Source organism: Bos javanicus, chromosome X (genome assembly GCF_032452875.1).
Source record: "Bos javanicus breed banteng chromosome X, ARS-OSU_banteng_1.0, whole genome shotgun sequence".
Classification (NCBI taxonomy): domain Eukaryota; kingdom Metazoa; phylum Chordata; class Mammalia; order Artiodactyla; family Bovidae; genus Bos; species Bos javanicus.
In genome coordinates, this window is record NC_083897.1 from 129,691,702 (window position 1) to 129,709,816 (window position 18,115).

The 18,115-nt window shown below is 41.7% G+C and overlaps 1 pseudogene; it reads left to right on the forward strand.

The window, feature by feature from the left end:
• The first annotated feature begins 729 nt into the window (after positions 1 to 729).
• On the forward strand, positions 730 to 3,321 carry LOC133242044 (heat shock protein HSP 90-beta-like; annotated as a pseudogene).
• Positions 3,322 to 18,115: the final 14,794 nt, after the last annotated feature.

Genomic DNA, 18,115 nt, shown 5'->3' on the forward strand with positions numbered 1-18,115 from the left:
ATCCTTAAACAAGCTAAATCTTATTTGTATTGACATTTAATAAGAGGTGAAAACTCAATTCTGCCCAAATCTAAACAAGCCAAAAGAATTACAGAAGTTGGAGAATTGTCCAGAAGTTTCCAAAAATTTAAGAAACAGTGTGTGTGTGCATGCGTGCATGCATGCACACGCACACGCATATTAGAGTAGGGAGGCAGAGAAGGAAATGATGGATAGGAAGAATCTCTGTTGCAGTCAATATATGGAGGTGTGACATTTAAGCATATCCAGGAGGGGATGAGGTTAGGTAATGGATGTGATTAGCATTCACAAATGGAGAGGGCAATGGCATCCCACTCCAGTACTCCTGCCTGGAAAATCCCATGGATGGAGGAGCCTAGTAGGATGCAGTCCATGGGGTCGCTAGAGTTGGACACAACTGAGTGACTTCACTTTCACTTTTCACTTTCATGCATTGGAGAAGGAAACGGCAACCCACTCCAGTGTTTTTGCCTGGAGAATCCCAGGGATGGGGCAGCCTGGTGGGCTGCCGTCTATGGGGTCACACAGAGTCGGACACGACTGAGGTGATGCAGCAGCAGCAGCAGCAGCATTCACAAAAATAATCTATATAGACCCTATGAAATTGTGACTGAAAATATTTGAGGATACATCCATCCCACCAAAATATTTTGAGAAGGATCTCAAGGAAAATGACTAGAACTTTTAAAAGCTGATTGGATTGCTCTTGAGTCACCCCCGCACAGCCTTCTTGCGGCGAGTGAGCCCGAGGCAGCCATTGCCCACTTGGTGTTCTATAGTACCTGTGATTCTTATCCTTGAAGATGCCTGAGGATGTGCACCATGGAGAGGAGGAGGTGGAGACATTTGCCTTCCAGGCAGAAATTGCCCAACTCATGTCTCTTATTATCAACACCTTCTATTCAAACAAGGAAATTTTTCTTCTGGAGTTGATCTGTAATGCTTCTGATGCCTTGGACAAGATTTGCTATGAGAGCGTGACAGACCCTTCCAAATTGGACAGTGGTAAAGAGCTGAAAATTGACATCATCCCAAACCCCCAGGAGCGTACTCTGACTCTGATAGACACAGGCATTGGCATGACCAAAGCTGATCTTGTAAATAATTTGGGAACCATTGCCAAGTCTGGCACTAAAGCATTTATGGAGGCTCTTCAGGTTGGTGCAGACATCTCCGTGACTGGGTAATTTGGTGTGGGCTTCTACTCTGCCTACCTAGTGGCAGAGAAAGTGGTTGTGATCACAAAGCATAATGATGATGAACGGTATGCTTAGGAGTCTTCTGCTGGAGGTTCCTTCACTGTCCGTGCTGACCATGGTGAGCCTATTGGCTGCGGTACCAAAGTGATTCTCCACCTGAAGGAAGACCAGACAGAGTACTTGGAAAAGAGGCGGGTCAAAGAAGTGGTGAAGAATCACTCTCAGTTCATAGGCTATCCCATCACACTTTATCTGGAGAAAGAACATGAGAAGGAAATTAGTGATGATGAGGCTGAAGAAGAGAAAGGTGAGAAAGAAGAGGAAGATAAAGATGATGAAGAGAAGCCTAAATTTGAAGATGTGGGCTCAGACGAGGAGGATGATGAAGAGAAGCCTAAATTTGAAGATGTGGGCTCAGACGAGGAGGATGATAGTGGCAAAGATAAGAAAAAGAAGACAAAGAAGATAAAGGAGACGTACATTGATCAGGAAGAACTGAACAAGACCAAGCCCATTTGGACCAGGAACCCTGATGACATCACCCAGGAGAAATATGGAGAGTTCTACAAGAGTCTTACCAATGACTGGGAAGATCACTTGGCAGTGAAGCACTTCTCTGTAGAAGGTCAACTGGAATTCAGAGCACTGCTGTTCATCCCCCGTCGGGCTCCTTTTGACCTCTTCGAGAACAAAAAGAAAAAGAACAACATCAAACTGTATGTCCACCGTGTGTTCATCATAGACAGCTGTGATGAGTTGATTCTGGAATATCTCAACTTCATCTGTGGGGTGGTTGACTCTGAAGACCTTCCTCTGAACATCTCCCAAGAAATGCTCCAGCAGAGCAAAATTTTGAAGGTTATTCGTAAGAACATTGTTAAGAAGTGCCTTGAGTTCTTCTCTGAGCTAGCAGAAGACAAGGAGAACTATAAGAAATTCTACGAGGCATTCTCTAAAAACCTGAAGCTTGGAATCCATGAGGACTCCACTAACCGGCAATGCCTTTCTGAGCTGCTGCGCTATCACACGTCCCAGTCTGGAGACGAGATGACTTCTCTCTCAGAATACGTGTCTCGCTTGAAGGAGACCCAGAAGTCCATCTATTACATCACTGGTGAGAGCAAAGAGCAGGTTGCCAACTCTGCATTTGTGAAGCGTGTGCGGAAGCGAGGCTTTGAGGTGGTGTACATGATGGAGCCCATCGATGAGTACTGTGTACAGCAGCTCAAGGAGTTTGATGGGAAGAGTCTGGTCTCTGTGACCAAGGAGGGCCTGGAGCTGCCTGAGGACGAGGAGGAGAAGAAGAAGATGGAGGAGAGCAAGGCAAAGTTTGAGAACCTCTGCAAACTCATGAAGGAGATCTTGGATAAGAAGGTGGAGAAGGTGACGATCTCCAATAGGCTCGTGTTGTCACCCTGCTGCACTGTGACCAGCACCTACGGCTGGACCGCCAACATGGAGCGCATCATGAAAGCCCAGACGCTTCAGGACAACTCGACCATGGGCTACATGATGGCCAAAAAGCACCTGGAGATCAACCCTGACCACCCCATCGTGGAGACCCTGCGGCAGAAGGCAGAGGCAGACAAAAACGACAAGGCTGTCAAGGACCTGGTGGTGCTGCTGTTCAAACTGCACTGCTCTCCTCTGGCTTCTCGCTTGAGGATCCCTAGACACACTCCAATTGCATCTACCGCATGATAAAGCTTGGCCTGGGCACTGATGAAGATGAGGTGATGCAGAGGAGCCCAGCACTGCTGTTCCTGATGAGATTCCCCACCTTGAGGGTGACGAGGACGCCTCTTGCATGGAAGAAGTAGATTAGGAGTTTCTACCTGCAGACTGCTCCCTCTGTATAGCGTCCCCATGGCTCCTGCAGCAGCAGCAGACCCGGTGGCCCTGGCCCATGCGGTTCCCTCTGCTGATGTCTAGTGGTTTTATTTCTGTCCTTCTAAGGCAGAATACATGGGCCTCAAGCCCTATCCCTCTCCATGTTTGACTTGGGGGTTGAATGTTGTGTGTGGTGTTTTTTTTTTTTGTTTGTTTGTTTATTTTGTTCTGAAATTAAAGTATTAAAAATAAAGAAGATGCAGGTTTTTTACACAGTTTAAAAAAAAGTTGATTGGATTAAATTCTGATTTTTTTTTTAAAAAAAGATTTTAACAACCTCTCCCCCCAAAAAAGGATGCTCTGATTAAAAGCTAGAAAACAAAGACTTGGAAAGTGAGAATTCGTCAGCATCTCAACAACCATCCAAGAGTAAGGAACTCTGAACAGCCAAAATGGGCATCCACCCTACTCAACAAAGACATAATCTTTTTGGTCAGCTCAGCTGTTAGGTTTCCTATTGTGAATTTACTTTGCATTTATGCACTAGTCTCTGTGAGAATGACTAGCAGAAGCCAACCCCCCCCCCCCACAACTCCCACCCCACCAAAGTTGGTTAGCTTCAGTCATTCTAACACAATCAGTTTTCTGGACCTGCAATGTTGAGGTCTCAGTGTATAGGTTCCTGAGGTTCTTGCCATCCTACTGAATCCTGGCCTGGGTGGCCAGCTATCTTTCCTTGATGACATCTCCATCTCCTCTGTCAAAATGTAGCAGTGGCCTGAATTGGGTGAACTCATTTCAGGTACCTGTGGAAAGGTGGAGCCTTTTTTCCAAAAGATATAAGAATATCATGAAAATAGACACTTGATGAACTCGTCAAGTATCAGTCAGTTGCAAGTGAAGTAACCCCAACTCAGATTAGCTTAGGTAACAAAGAGAAACTCAGAATGGCTTAAAAACTTAAATATAAGATGTGATACCATAAAACTCCTAGAAGAAAACAGGTAAAACATTCTGACATAAATCATAACAGTATTTTCTTAAATCAGGCTCCCAAGGCAAAAGAAATAAAAAATAATAATAAAGAAATGGGGCCTATTCAAATGTATAAGCTTTTGTACCGCAAAGGAAATGATAAACCCAATGAAAACACAACCTACAGAATGGGAGGAAATATTTGCAAACTATGAGACAGACAAAGGCTTAATAAACTAAATATACAAACAGCTCATACAGCTCAATACCAAAGGAAAAAAAACAACAGCAACCCAATCAAAAAAGAGTAGAAGACCTAAATAGATATTTCTCCAAAGAAGACAATCCAACTCCTGGGCATATATCTGGAGAAAACCATGGTTGGAAAAGACACGTGCACCTCAATGTTCATAGCAGCACTATTTACAATAGCCACAACATGGAAACAGCCTAAATGTCCATCAACAGATGAACCGATAAAGATGCCGTGCATATATACAATGGAATATTACTCAACCATAAAAAGAATGAAATATTGCAGCAACGTAGATAGACCTAGAGATGATCATACTAAGTGAAGTAAGTCAGAAAGAGGAAGACAAACACCATATGATCTCACTTATATATTGAAGCTAAAAATAATACAAATGAATCTATATACAAAACAGAAAGAGGCTCACAAACAGAAAATAAATTTATGATTAGGGGAGGGAGGTTAGAGGGGAAAGGGAGGGATAAAGTGGGAGTTTGGGATTAACAGATATACACTGCTATATACTAATTAGATAAACAACAAAGACCTACCATATAGCACAGGGAACTATATTCAATATATCTTATAATAACCTATAATGGAAAAGAATCTGCAGAAGAATATGTGTGTGTGTATATCTGAATCACTTTGCTGTATGCCTGAAATGAACACAACATTGTAAATCAACTATACTTTAATTAAAAAATAGCTTAGATAGACAAACCAAAAAATTATTTACTCTCATATCTGAGGTTCAGAAGGAAAGCTTCAGCTTCAAGCATACCTGGATCCAGGAGCCCAGTAATGTAACCAGAAATTCATCCCTTTCTATCCATCTCTCAGTTCTGTCTTCCTTTTATTGACTTTCAGTCTCAGGTATGCTTTTATTGCTGGGTGGCAGATATATCCATTAGAAGTTCAAAACTTACTTACCCTTCTATCTAGCAATCACTGCAAAAAGCAGTTGCCTCTTTACAAGTTGTCTTAGCAAAAATTCCTGGGAAAGCTCTAGTTGGTCCATCAAGACTTACAGATCCTCCTTTGAACAGTCACTACTAGGAAGTTTTGTGCTAAATTGTCAATGTGACAATTCTCAAAATGTTTCAGTATGAACAGTGTGAAATATGTGTTTAAATCAAGTTGAATCTCCACCCAAGGGGTGGTTAGTATTTGAAATCTTCTAATCAGGAATCAACACCCCAGGAGTGATTAGCTAGAAGTGCACTCTAATCAGTAATCAACACCTTTCTAATGTCCCAATAGTAAAAAGATAGCCCACTCAAATTAAGATAATTCAAGCAGGGTTTAATAAGCATATGGTTTACAAAAGTGTAGATAGGGTGTCAAGAAATCTCAAAGGATAGTACAGTACTTAGGAGCTAGTAACAGTGAGGCTATTACCACCCTAGGCCCAAAGAGATGAAAGGAAGGAGCAGTTTTGAGAACCTAAAGGAGACAGTCATGTAGAGGTTGCCCCACTGAAGGAATTGTGGCCTTCAAGATGCATCACAGACAACTTAAGGAGACCCTGCGGAGATAGAGTTGGGGGAATTAATACGGTAACCACTCTCTTCCCTCTCGCCAATCACCTGCTGGCCTCACCTTTGGCCAAACTCAGTTGGAAGCCAGAAAGTATGTATGGGAGCCCATTGATACAGTTCATGTAGGCCAGACAGCAGAGAGAGGAAGGGTGGAGAGTACGATCTGGACAGGCCAATAGAAAATATTCAGCAAAAGATGTGATGATACAGCACTCAAAACCTAAACATGGGATGTTTCCTAATGAGCAGAAAGAATGTTAGAGAAATGTTATTGATGAGATGTATAATAATCAAAGTAGCATATGGTTTGAAAAGCTATAGCGGTTGCACCGCTATTGTGTGAGAATCTGGTAGGACCGGCAGCCTAATGCCATAGGCGACCCTTGGGTGTAGAACCTCACCTCTCTGTGCTGCTCCCTTCAAGAACACTATCACAAGCCCACATACACGGCTGACCTGTCCTGCTGTCAGAGCACTGTGTCATCCACAAAGGGCTCCCATGCAAGGTGCTGTTCTCAGTGTCTAGGAAAGAATGGAACTTCCCTGAACTACAGAGCAGACAATGGTATGCTTGGGGCTGCTCACCAAAAAATGTGCATTCTATAGTACTTAGTCTAAGACTTGGTTTCATTGGATAGTTAGGTTAAGGAGGAAGGGCACCAATTGCTTCCTTTCACCAATTGCTAACCACCACAGGCTCCCAAAACTTCCCAAGGAGTCCAACATCTGCTGACCAGCAAGACTGGATCATGTGCCCAACCCTTAGCAAGGAGGAGGGGTCATTTCCACAAAGTTTATCCAGGATGTATTTTCCATAAGCAAAATAAATTCTGCTACAAGAAGAAGGTTAGGGAAGGAAGGACAGTTTATTAGGTGGACAGTTAACTATAACTACCCCAGCTTGCTACACTTTCCACTTGTGGATTTAACATTTATGGTTCCTGAGTCATGTTTTTTTTTTTTTTAATATTTATTTATTTACTTATTTGGCTGCTTCAGGTCTTAGTTGCAGCACATGAGGTCTTCATTGTGGCATGTGGGGTCCTTTAGTTCTGACAATCAGGCTTAGTTGCCTCCTTGTGGCATGTGGGATCTTAGTTCCCTGACCAGGGATGGAACTCCCATCCCCCACATTGGAAGGCAGATCCTCAACCACTGGCCCACCAGGGAAGTCCCATTGAGTCATCTTGAATACCATAACATTCATAAAAATTGAATTGCCCATGTATTAATACAAAGCCAGGGAAATGGTGCTTAGCTAGTGCATGAGCCTAGCTGACCATGTGTCAACCACATCTCAGAATGGTTTTGTTCTCTCCTACATCTACACAGCTTTAATAAGAGGCAAACTTTGTTCCTTGGGGAAAACGTCCCTCAGGTGATGGCAACGATTGATGTTGACTCTGAAGTAAAGAAGTGACTGAATCTTTTCTAAAAACTAGAACCACATTATATTCAAAAATCATCATAAGCCTGAAGGGACTACTCAGATATTTTCATCTTAGCTGATTGCATGTTATGAGTTTAAATGTCATAAAGTCTTCAAGAGCACCTGAGACACACACTATATGAATGATGTGGATTTACTATACAAAAAAAGTCTGCATAACCCTTTCAGTTATCTATTCTTACATAACAAACTACCCCAAAACTCAGTGTCTCAAAGCAACACACACTTTATTTATTGACAGTTCCACAATCTGGGTTGGAGTCAGCTAGGCCGTTCTGCTAGTCTTACCAGCACTCACTCATGAGCCTGGATTCACCTGGTGTGTTGGCCAAAAGCTAGGCTCAGCTAGGACATTAGAATGCTTGGATCTCCCTCTCTCCATAAAATTCTCAAGTCCTCTCTCTCTCTATGTATTCTCTTCAGTTCAGAGAACTTCCCATATGGCAGGCAGACTTCCTGTATGGCAGCTCAGAGCTCCCAAGAGTACAAATGCAGGAACTACCATGTCTTCCTATGGCTTAGGCACCGAACACACTCTGTTAATTAAAGTGAGTCACAGTGCCAGCCCAGATTCAAGGGACAGGAACTCCACAAGGGCAGGAATATAGGGAAACATGGTTCATGGGGGCTGTGGTTATAACAGACCACCACAGCTCCCCTATACTCCAGTTGTAGGTGCATTAGTCTAGTCTTTCACTGAATAAATCCAGATGCATCCTCATTTTGTAGATAATGAAGTGAGGCTTGTAGAGATTAAGAAACTATCCCAAAGTTGCCCTGTTAGATTTGAATCCAAAGACAGTGCTCAATCCACTAACCATAGGATGTCATACTAGCTTTGGAACATACAATTAAGTTCAGTTCCTGGAAATGTATTCATTGGGTGTTTCCGTCGGGTGTTTCCTGGTAGATTTCAAAACAAAGACACCCTTTCATCTTCCATTCTCTCCTGTTTAACCTCAACCCCAATATTATCATCCCCTACTCCAGGACTTCCGGCCACTCAGATTCCAGAGCTCATTTCTCTATCTGCTTTTCTCCAGGCACAAAATTAATCACTCACTGTCACACGCAAAACAGCACCCACTCAACAGTTAAGTGTGTGTGTTAGTCACTCAGTCGTGTCAGACTCTCTGTGACTCCAATAGCCTGCCAGGTTCCTCGGTCCATGGGATTTCCCAGGCAAGAATACTGGAGTGGGTTGCCACGCCCTTCTCCAGGAAATCTTCCTGACCCAGGGATCAAACCCGGGTCTCCGGCATTACAGGCAGATTCTTTACTGTCTAAGCCACCTGGGAAGGCCAAGACTGAACTCAAATGCAAGTACACTGAAGTTTCCCTTGTCCCTGATTCCCCACCCCTCCATCCTCCATAGCCTAAGGTAAAGGCTCTCCATACTATTCAAAAGTGCTGTCATGCTGCCAACCCCTCCCGCTCCTATCAGCTTTCAGCCAAGGTGGTATCATTAAGGAGGTTTTGAGGCTGTGGACTCTGGGCCAATGAGCTGAGGTTGATAAGCCTAGACTGGTGGTCTCAGAAGGTCTCCTCAGAGGAGAGGGTATCTCAGGGTATAGTCAAGGACCCATGAGTAAGAGAGCCACCAGGGCAGGACTACTTTATTATTATTATTAATTGATATTTTCAAAGATGCAGAGACAGTTTATTGATAAATAACTGTTAAAGCATATTGACATGAAAATTTGACTCTGACAGCTTTTCATAACAGCCTGCTGCCAAGCAAGTGCACTGAATATCCAATTTCATGTTTTCCCCACCATGGTCTCCACAATGGTGATTTGGAGAAGAGACTGAACCAAGAGTAAGAAGGAGAAGAGAAGGCCTACATGAGTCACCCTTGAGCCCACTGTTCCCCAGATTTCAGGTTCTCCCCTCTTGCAGTAATCTCTCCTGTACCCCAGGAGTTTACTTTCCTCCTTATGACAGTACCCTGGTGGCTCAGATAGTAAAGAATCCACCTGAAATGCAGAAGACCTGGGTTCTATCTCTGGGTTGGGAAGATCCCCTGGAGAAGGGAATGGCTACCCACTCCAGTATTCTTGCCTGGAAAATCCTATGGACAGAGGAGCCTGGTGGGCTACCATCCATGGGGTCACAGAGTAGGACATGACTGAGTGATTAACATTTTCACTATGACAGTACCACACTCCCTGGGTTTATGCTACAACCCAGGCTGGTACAGGGACCCAAGGTGGGAAGGGGAAACATAGAGGCCTTGCCCTTGCCGCTAGAGGGTTGATGAATGAGGGACAATGAAACCCCCTATGTTTATATGTCTGAGCCCAGCCTCAGCTTTAAGTGGGTGCCATTTTGTGTGTACATGCAAAACAGTTTAAAGATGTGAAGAAATTGTCAGCCTGAATTTTCCAAGATGTATAATCTGTATTAGCGTGAGAAGAGAAAAGCACAGAAATTGATTTAACTCTGTAAATATAATACTAATTATATCCTTTATGTGATCTATTTACTGTTTAAGCTAAATCACCACTTGGCACAATAGCAATTATGGGTATATCATTAAAATGTGTCCTGTTGGTATGGTTTCAAGTTATATTTGATTCTGATAATAATCCATGAGACTTATTTTATGAGCAATATATGAAAATTAATCTTTTTACTTTATAATTATATCATGAATTTTCCATCTTTGTAATTTGCTGCTCAGAAAATGTGGTCATGGCTGAAACAACTGAAGAAAATGTTAACTGTTACTCAAATCACATATTGCTTTTTCTCCATTTAATTGTTTCTAAAAATTCTATGATTTTCCATTTAAAGAAGTCAGCGATCCTTGGCTGTGGCACCATGAAATGTCTGTTCCTTCTTTCAGACATTTAATAGGCAGTATTTCTTTTCTGTTATGCTTAGTACATCTAACATCTTGTATTTCTTAGACCAGGGCCATAAAAGGAAAATGTAGTAGCATATTCTACCTTTACCTTTTATCTATATATACTTTTTAAAATTTATCTGAGCTTTAGTGCTGAACACTGAGGAGGCAATATATGAGAACAAGTTACCAAGGTGTCAGAGTTCCAGCTCCACAGTGATTATTTTTTTTCTCAGCTCTGCTGGACAAGGGCTATATGTTACAAGATGCTAAGGGCCACGAGATGATAGGGTGACTGGGTGAGATCTCCGTGACAAGCAGGCAAGCATATCCAAATTGGGACAGAGATTGAGTAGGTAGATTTACCCTCCCATTTGCTTCTGCTAAGGCACCCCCTGAAAATTGATCTGAGGAAATTGTTGAGTCACAAGTTTTCAGGGTTTGGAGACCGATAGGAGTTAGAAGTAGATGAGGGCGATAGTTCTTCTCTCCAACAATCTCACTATCAGGTGCTGCTGCTGCTGCTAAGTCGCTTCAGTCGTGTCCGACTCTGTGCGACCCCATAAATGGCAGCCCACCAGGCTCCCCGTCCCTGGGATTCTCCAGGCAAGAACACTGGAGTGGGTTGCCATTTCCTTATCCAATGCGTGAAAGTGAAAAGTGAAAGTGAAGTCGCTCAGTCGCGTCCGACTCTTTCGCGACCCCACGGACTGCAGCCCACCAGGCTCCTCCGTCCATGGGATTTTCTAGGCAAGAGTACTGGAGTAGGGTGCCATTGCCTTAAACCAAGTGTCAGCTCAAATTCAGGCACTCATACAAGCGTTCATAGCAAGGAGACAGCTTAACCGCCACACAATCTGTACTGAAAGTGCAATGATGTCCCATCCTGGTGACCCTTTGGCCGCTCCTACTGCACCTTGCATTGGAAGCTTCACATGAGATCTATGTGCAATACTAGGACTGTTGAATTTACCAAAACCTCTAGCCAGAATCAGGTAACCAAATCCCCCCCAAAATGGGGAAACAAGGGACCAGTCTAGAATCCTAATCCTCAAGTGCCATTCTAAAGGGATGTGGGCTATTGGCATCACCACATTCTTATGCCCCTAGGATGCAAAACTAGGACTTTCTGAACAATATTTCTAGCTACTGCACACTGCTTAAATACCTTTTATTTCATCAATGAGAAATTATTTCTAACATCCCATTAGGCTAATTAACAAAGCCTGTGATATTGATCTGAGATAAAGATATTCAAGGGCTTATAGCAGTTGCTTTGGGAATGTTGATTTCTGATTAGAGTCTTTCAAGGGAGAATAATCCCTAGAATGAATATCTTCAATTAGAGGACTTCAAATGTGAACAACTGCCCCTAGGGTATAGATTAAAATTAAGAGGCATAAATATCTATCACATTGTCTTTCCTGACATTTAATAAAGTAAATTACACCACAGCAACCATATGCTATAAGATATGATGTTATTATGGCAATGATTATAATAAAAGATGAATTTCAATATTTTGTTTGCTTTACATGTATAAGCTTTTGTCCAAATGAATACCTTTGAGCTAAGCTTAAAAATCACTTTTGCTAGAATGGCCATATGATCCAGCAGTTCACCTTCAAGGTATAAACTCAAAAGAATTGAAAGCGGAAAGCAGAGTCTCAGAGATATTTGTAGACCCGTGTTCATAGCAGCATTATTTACAACAGCTAAAACGTGGAAGCAACCCAAGTGTCCATGGAGAGATGAATGGATAAAGAAAATATGGTATATACATACAACAAAGTATTATTCAGACTTTAAAAAAAAAAAAAGGAGATCAGTCCTGGGTGTTCTTTGGAAGGAATGATGCTAAAGCTGAAACTCCAGTACTTTGGCCACCTCATGCGAAGAGTTGACACATTGGAAAAGACTCTGATGCTGGGAGGGATTGGGGGCAGGAGGAGAAGGGGACGACAGAGGATGAGATGGCTAGATGGCATCACCAACTCGATAGACGTGAGTCTGAGTGAACTCCGGGAGTTGGTGATGGACAGGGAGGCCTGGCGTGCTGCGATTCACGGGGTCGCAAAGAGTCAGACACGACTGAGCGACTGAACTGAACTGAACTGAACTGAAAAAAAATGGAATTCTGACATGTGCTATAATGTACATGAATCTTGAGGACATTAAGCTAAGCAAAATAAGCCAGTCACAAAAAGACAAATACTGTATGGTTCCACTTATATGAGGTACCTGTGCTAAGTCGCTTCAGTCGTGTCCGACTCTGTGACCCCATGAACTGTAATCCACCAGGCTCCTCTGTCCATGGGATTCTCCAGGCAAAAATACTGGAATGGGTTGCCATTTCCTGCTCTAATATGAGGTGCCTAGAGTAGTCAAAATCATGAAGACAGAAAGTAGAATCGTAGTTGCCAGGGGTTAAGGGATTGGGAAAAGGGGCACTGGTGTTTTGTTTTGTTTTTTAATTGAAATGTAGCTGATTTACAGTGTTGTCTTAGTTTTAGGTATACAGCAAAGTGATTCTGTTATATATATATATATATATATATATATATATATATATATATATATATATACACACACATATATGTGTGTGTGTGTGTATGTGTGTGTGTGTGTGTGTGTGTGTGTGTATGGGCTTCCTCAGTGGCTCACTGGTAAAGAATCTGCCTGCAATGCAGGAACTACAGGAGACATAGGTTCAATCCCTGGGTTAGGAAGATCCCCTTGAGGAGCACATGGCAACCCACTACAGTATTCTTGCCTGGAGAATCGCATGGACAGAAAGAGGAACCTGATGGGCTCCAGTCCATAGGATGACAAAGAGTCAGACATGACTGAAGCAACTTAGCATGCATGCATATATATATATAATACATACTGATATATATATATATGTAAATAAATGTGCTTTCTCAGGTTCTTTTCCCATATGGGTTATTAAAAATATTGAGTATAGTTCCCTCTGCTATACAGTAGGTCCTTTGGTTATCTATTTTATATATAGTAGTGTATATGTGTTAATCCCAAACTCCCCACCCTTTCCCCTTTTGTAACCATAAGTTCGTTTTCTATGTCTGTGGGACTATTCTGTTTTGTATGTAAGTTCATTTGTTTCCACTTTTTCTATATTTCACATATAAGTGATGTCATAAGATATTTGTCTTTGACTGCTTCACTTGATATAACAATCCTTGGGCCCATCCATGTTGCTATAGATGGCATTCCTGCTTTCTTTTTAATATCTGAGTAACATTCCATTGTATATATGTACCACATCTTCTTTATCCATTCCTCTGACCATGGAAATTTAGGTTGCTTACTTGTCCTGGCTATTGTAAATAGTGCTACTAGGAATACTGGAGTGCGTGTATCTTTTCAAATCATGGTATTCTCTGGATATATGCCCAGAAGTGGGATTGTAGGATCATGTGTGGTGGCTCTATTTTTAGTTTTTTTAAAGAACCTCCATACTGTTCTCCATAGTGATTCTACCAATTTACATTCCCACTGACAGTATAGGAAGGTTCCTTTTTCTCCACACCCTCTCCAACATTTATTATTTGTAGACTTTTTAATGATGGCTATTCTGACCCGATGGGTCAGATGGTCAAGAATCTGCCTGGAAGACGGAAGACCAAGATTCGATCCCTGGGTCAGGAATATCGCCTGTAGAAAGAAATGGCAACCCACTCCAATATTCCTACCTGGGAAATTCCCATGGACAGAGGAGCCTGATGGGCTACAATCCATGGGGTTGCCAAGAGTTGGACATGACTGAGCATGACTAACACACAACACACACATTCTGACCACTGTGAGATGATACTTCATTGTGTTTTGCTTTGCATTTCTCTAATAATTAGTGCCATTGAGCATCTTTTCATGTGCTGGTTGATTACCTGTTTATCGTCTTTGGAGAAATGTCTATTGAGGTCTTCTGCCCATTTTTTAAAATTGGGTTGTTTGTTTTTTGGTATTGAGCTGTATGAGCTGTTTGTATATTTCGGAGATTAATAATCCCTTGTTGGTCACACTGTTTGCAAATATTTTCTCCCCTTCTGTAGTTTTGTCTTTTTGTTTTGTTTATGGTTGCCTTTGTTGTGTAAACGCCTTTAAGTTTAATTATTTCCCATTTCTTTATTTTTCATTTTATTTCATTTAATCTAGAAGGTAGAGACAAAAAGATATTGCTGTGATTTATGTCAGAGAGTGTCCTGCCTATGTTTTCCTCTAGGAGTTTTATAGTATCCATTTTACATTTAGGTCTTTAATCCATTTTGAGCTTATTTTTGTGTATAGTGTTAGAGAATGTTCTGATTTCATTCATTTACATGTAGCTCTCCAGTTTCCCAGCACTTAAAAGAGACTGCTCTTTCTCTGTTGTATATTCTTAGCTCCTTTGTCATAGATTAATTGACCACAGGTGCTTGGGTTTATTTCTGGGCTTTCTATCTTGTTGCATTGATCTATGTTTCTCCATTTTGTTTCTCAAGATTGTTTTGGCTCTTCGGGTTCTTTTGTGTTTCCATACAAATTGTAAAATTTTTATTATTCTAATTCTGTGAAAAATGCCATTGGTAGTTTGCTAGGGCCTGTTATGACCAACCTAAATAGCACATTGAAAAGCAGAGACATTACTTTGCCAACAACGGTCCATCTAGTCAAGGCTATGGTTTTTCCAGTGGTCATGTATGGATGTGAGAGTTGGACTGTGAAGAAGGCTGAGCGCCGAAGAATTGATGCTTTTGAACTGTGGTGTTGGAGAAGACTCTCTTGAGAGTCCCTCGGACTGCAAGGAGATCCAGCCAGTCAATTCTAAAGGAGATCAGCCCTGGGTGTTCTTTGGAAGGAATGATGCTAAAGCTGAGACTCCAGTACTTTGGCCATCTCATGCGAAGAGTTGACTCATTGGAAAAGACTGATGCTGGGAGGGATTGGGGGTAGGACGAAAAGGGGGCGACAGAGAATGATATGGCTGGATGGCATCACTAACTCAATGGACGTGAGTTTGAGTGAACTCCGGGAGATGGTGATGGACAGGGAGACTGCGATTCATGGGGTCACAAAGAGTCGGACACGACTGAGCGACTGAACTGAACTGACTGAACTGAGAGATTGCATTGACTCTGTAGATTGCTTTGGGTAGTATGGTCATTTTTACAATATTGATTCCTCCAATTCAAGAACACTAAATATCTTTCTGTTTATGTCATCTTCAGTTTGTTTCTCATCAACATCTTATAGATTTCAGAGTTCAGATATTTTGCCTCCTTAGGTAGGTTTATGATCTTAGTTTTGCAAGACAAAGAGTTCTGGAGCTGGATAGTGGTGATGATTGCACAACAGTATGAAAGTATTTAATGTCACTGAACTGTGTATTAATGGTAAATTTTATATTAGGTGTATTTTATCACTATAAATTTTTTAAAATCACATTTCCTGCTTTCTTGATATTTGGGTTCATCATGAGAAAAATATTTTCTGGGTTTCTGTCCCTCTATCATTACCCTGAAGCCTCAGGAAGAATCCACTTCCTGCTACAACAGGTATTATTCTAGCAACAATAAGAGTAAGGTGAGTTCAGAGGTGTATACGCAGCCCACTATGTTAAAATGAGAACTTGAGTGGCAAGGAGATGAGATGAGATCTGAGAGAGTAACAGGGGCCTGCACAAAGGCAAAACTACTTGGCTGGGGCAAGTAAGCTACCTAGGGAGTAAAATTTAAGGTGGTATTCACACTCAAATGCTAACTCTACATTTCCACAATCCTTGAGAGTGGGTGCCTTCTTAAATTTTGCACCCAAGTGCCTTTATTGCCTCCTCCTACTTCCAGTCCTGCACCTTGGGCCTTGTTTGCAAAGTAAGAATCTTAGATTACATCCTGATGGCTCGAAAGGAAACTTTGCCTTTTTTTTTTTTAAATGAGAATTTATTTATTTATTTATTTTTAAATTTTAATTGGAGGCTAGTTACTTTACAATATTGTGGTGGTTTTTGCCATACATTCACATGAATCAGCTATGAGTGTAAATGTGGTCCCCATCCTGAACCCCTCTCCCACCTCCCTCCCCATCCCATCCCTCAGGGTCATCCCAGTGCACCAGCACTAAGCACCCTGCCTCATGCATCGAACTTGGACTGGCGATCTGTTTCACATATGATAATATACATGTTTCAATGCTATTCTCTCAAATCATCCCACCCTCGCCTTCTCCCACAGAGTCCAACAGTCTGTTCTTTACATCTGTGTCTCTTTTGCTGTCTCGCATATAAGGTCATCGTTACCGTTTTTCTAAATTCCATATATATGCATTAATATACTGTATTGGTGTTTTTCTTTCTGACTTACTTCACTCTGTATAATAGGCTCCAGTTTCATTCACCTCATTAGGACTGATTCAAATGCATTCCTTTTAATAGCTGAGGAATATTCCATTGTGTATATGTACCACTGCTTTCTTATCCATTCGTCTGCTGATGGACATCTAGGTTGCTTCCATGTCCTGGCTATTGTAAACAGTGCTGTGATTAACATTGGGGTACACATGTCTCTTTCCCTTCTGGTTTCCTCAGTGTATATGCCCAGCAGTGGGATTGCTGGGTCATATGGCAGTTCTATTTCCAGTTTTTTAAGGAATCTCCACACTGTTCTCCACAGTGGCTGTACTAGTTTGCATTCCCACCAACAGTGTAAGAGGGTTCCTTTCTCTCCGCACTCTCTCCAGCATTTATCGTTTATAGACTTTTTGATAGCAGCCATTCTGACCAGTGTGAGATGGTACCTCATTGTGGTTTTGATTTGCATTTCTCTGATAATGAGTGATGCTGAGCATCTTTTCATGTGTTTGTTAGCCATTCGTTTGTCTTCTTTGGAGAAATGTCTGTTTAGTTCTTTGGCCCACTTTTTGATTGGGTTGCTTATTTTTCTGGAATTGAGCTGCAGGAGTTGCTTGTATATTTTTGAGAGTAATTCTTTGTCAGTTGCTTCGTTTGCTATTATTTTCTCCCATTCTGAAGTCTGTCTTTTCACCTTGCTTATAGTTTCCTTCATTGTGCAAAAGCTTTGACGTTTAATTAGGGCCCATTTGTTTATTTTTGCTTTTATTTCCATTACTCTGGGAGGCGGGTCGTAGAGAAGACTGCTGTGATTTATGTCAAACAGTGTTTTGCCTATGTTTTCCTCTAGGAGTTTTATAGTTTCTGGTCTTACATTTAGATCTTTAATCCATTTTGAGTTTATTTTTGTGTATGGTGTTAGAAAGTGTTCTAGTTTTATTCTTCTACAAGTAGTTGGCCAGTTTTCCCAGCACCACTTGTTAAAGAGATTGTCTTTTCTCCACTGCATATTCTTGCCTCCTTTGTCAAAGATAAGGTGTCCATAGGTGTGTGGATTTATCTCTGGGCTTTCTATTTTGTTCCATTGATCTATGTTTCTGTCTTTGTGCCAGTACCATATTGTCTTGATGACTGTTGCTTTGTAGTATAGCCTAAAATCAAGCAGGTTGATTTTTCCAGTTCCATTCTTCTTTCTCAAGATAAACTTTGAAATAACCTAAATAAAGGATTCAGGTTTTTGAAAGATAATACTTGCCATTGTGTAGAGAATTGATTGGAAGATTGTAAGACCCCTGGAGGCAGGGAGGTTAATCCAGACAAAAAAAATTATAAAGGCCTTATTTTGAGTCTTAGGGCTGGAGGACAATGGATGCAGAAAGAGCTATTAAGGAAGCAGGATTGAAAGCCTGGTGACTAATTCAGTATGGTGGTGATAAAAGACAGGAATGGTCAAAGATGACTCCTTTGCTCACTTGGACAACTTGATAACATGGCAGTACCATGCACTGAAAAGAGATAAAGGAGGTGAATAAATCGAGAGTGTACAGAGAGAGAAAATAGGATGCATGTGTCTGCATGCATGCTAAGTTGCTTTAGTCATGTCTGACTCTGCGATCCTTTGGACCGTAGCCCTCCAGGCTCCTCTCTCC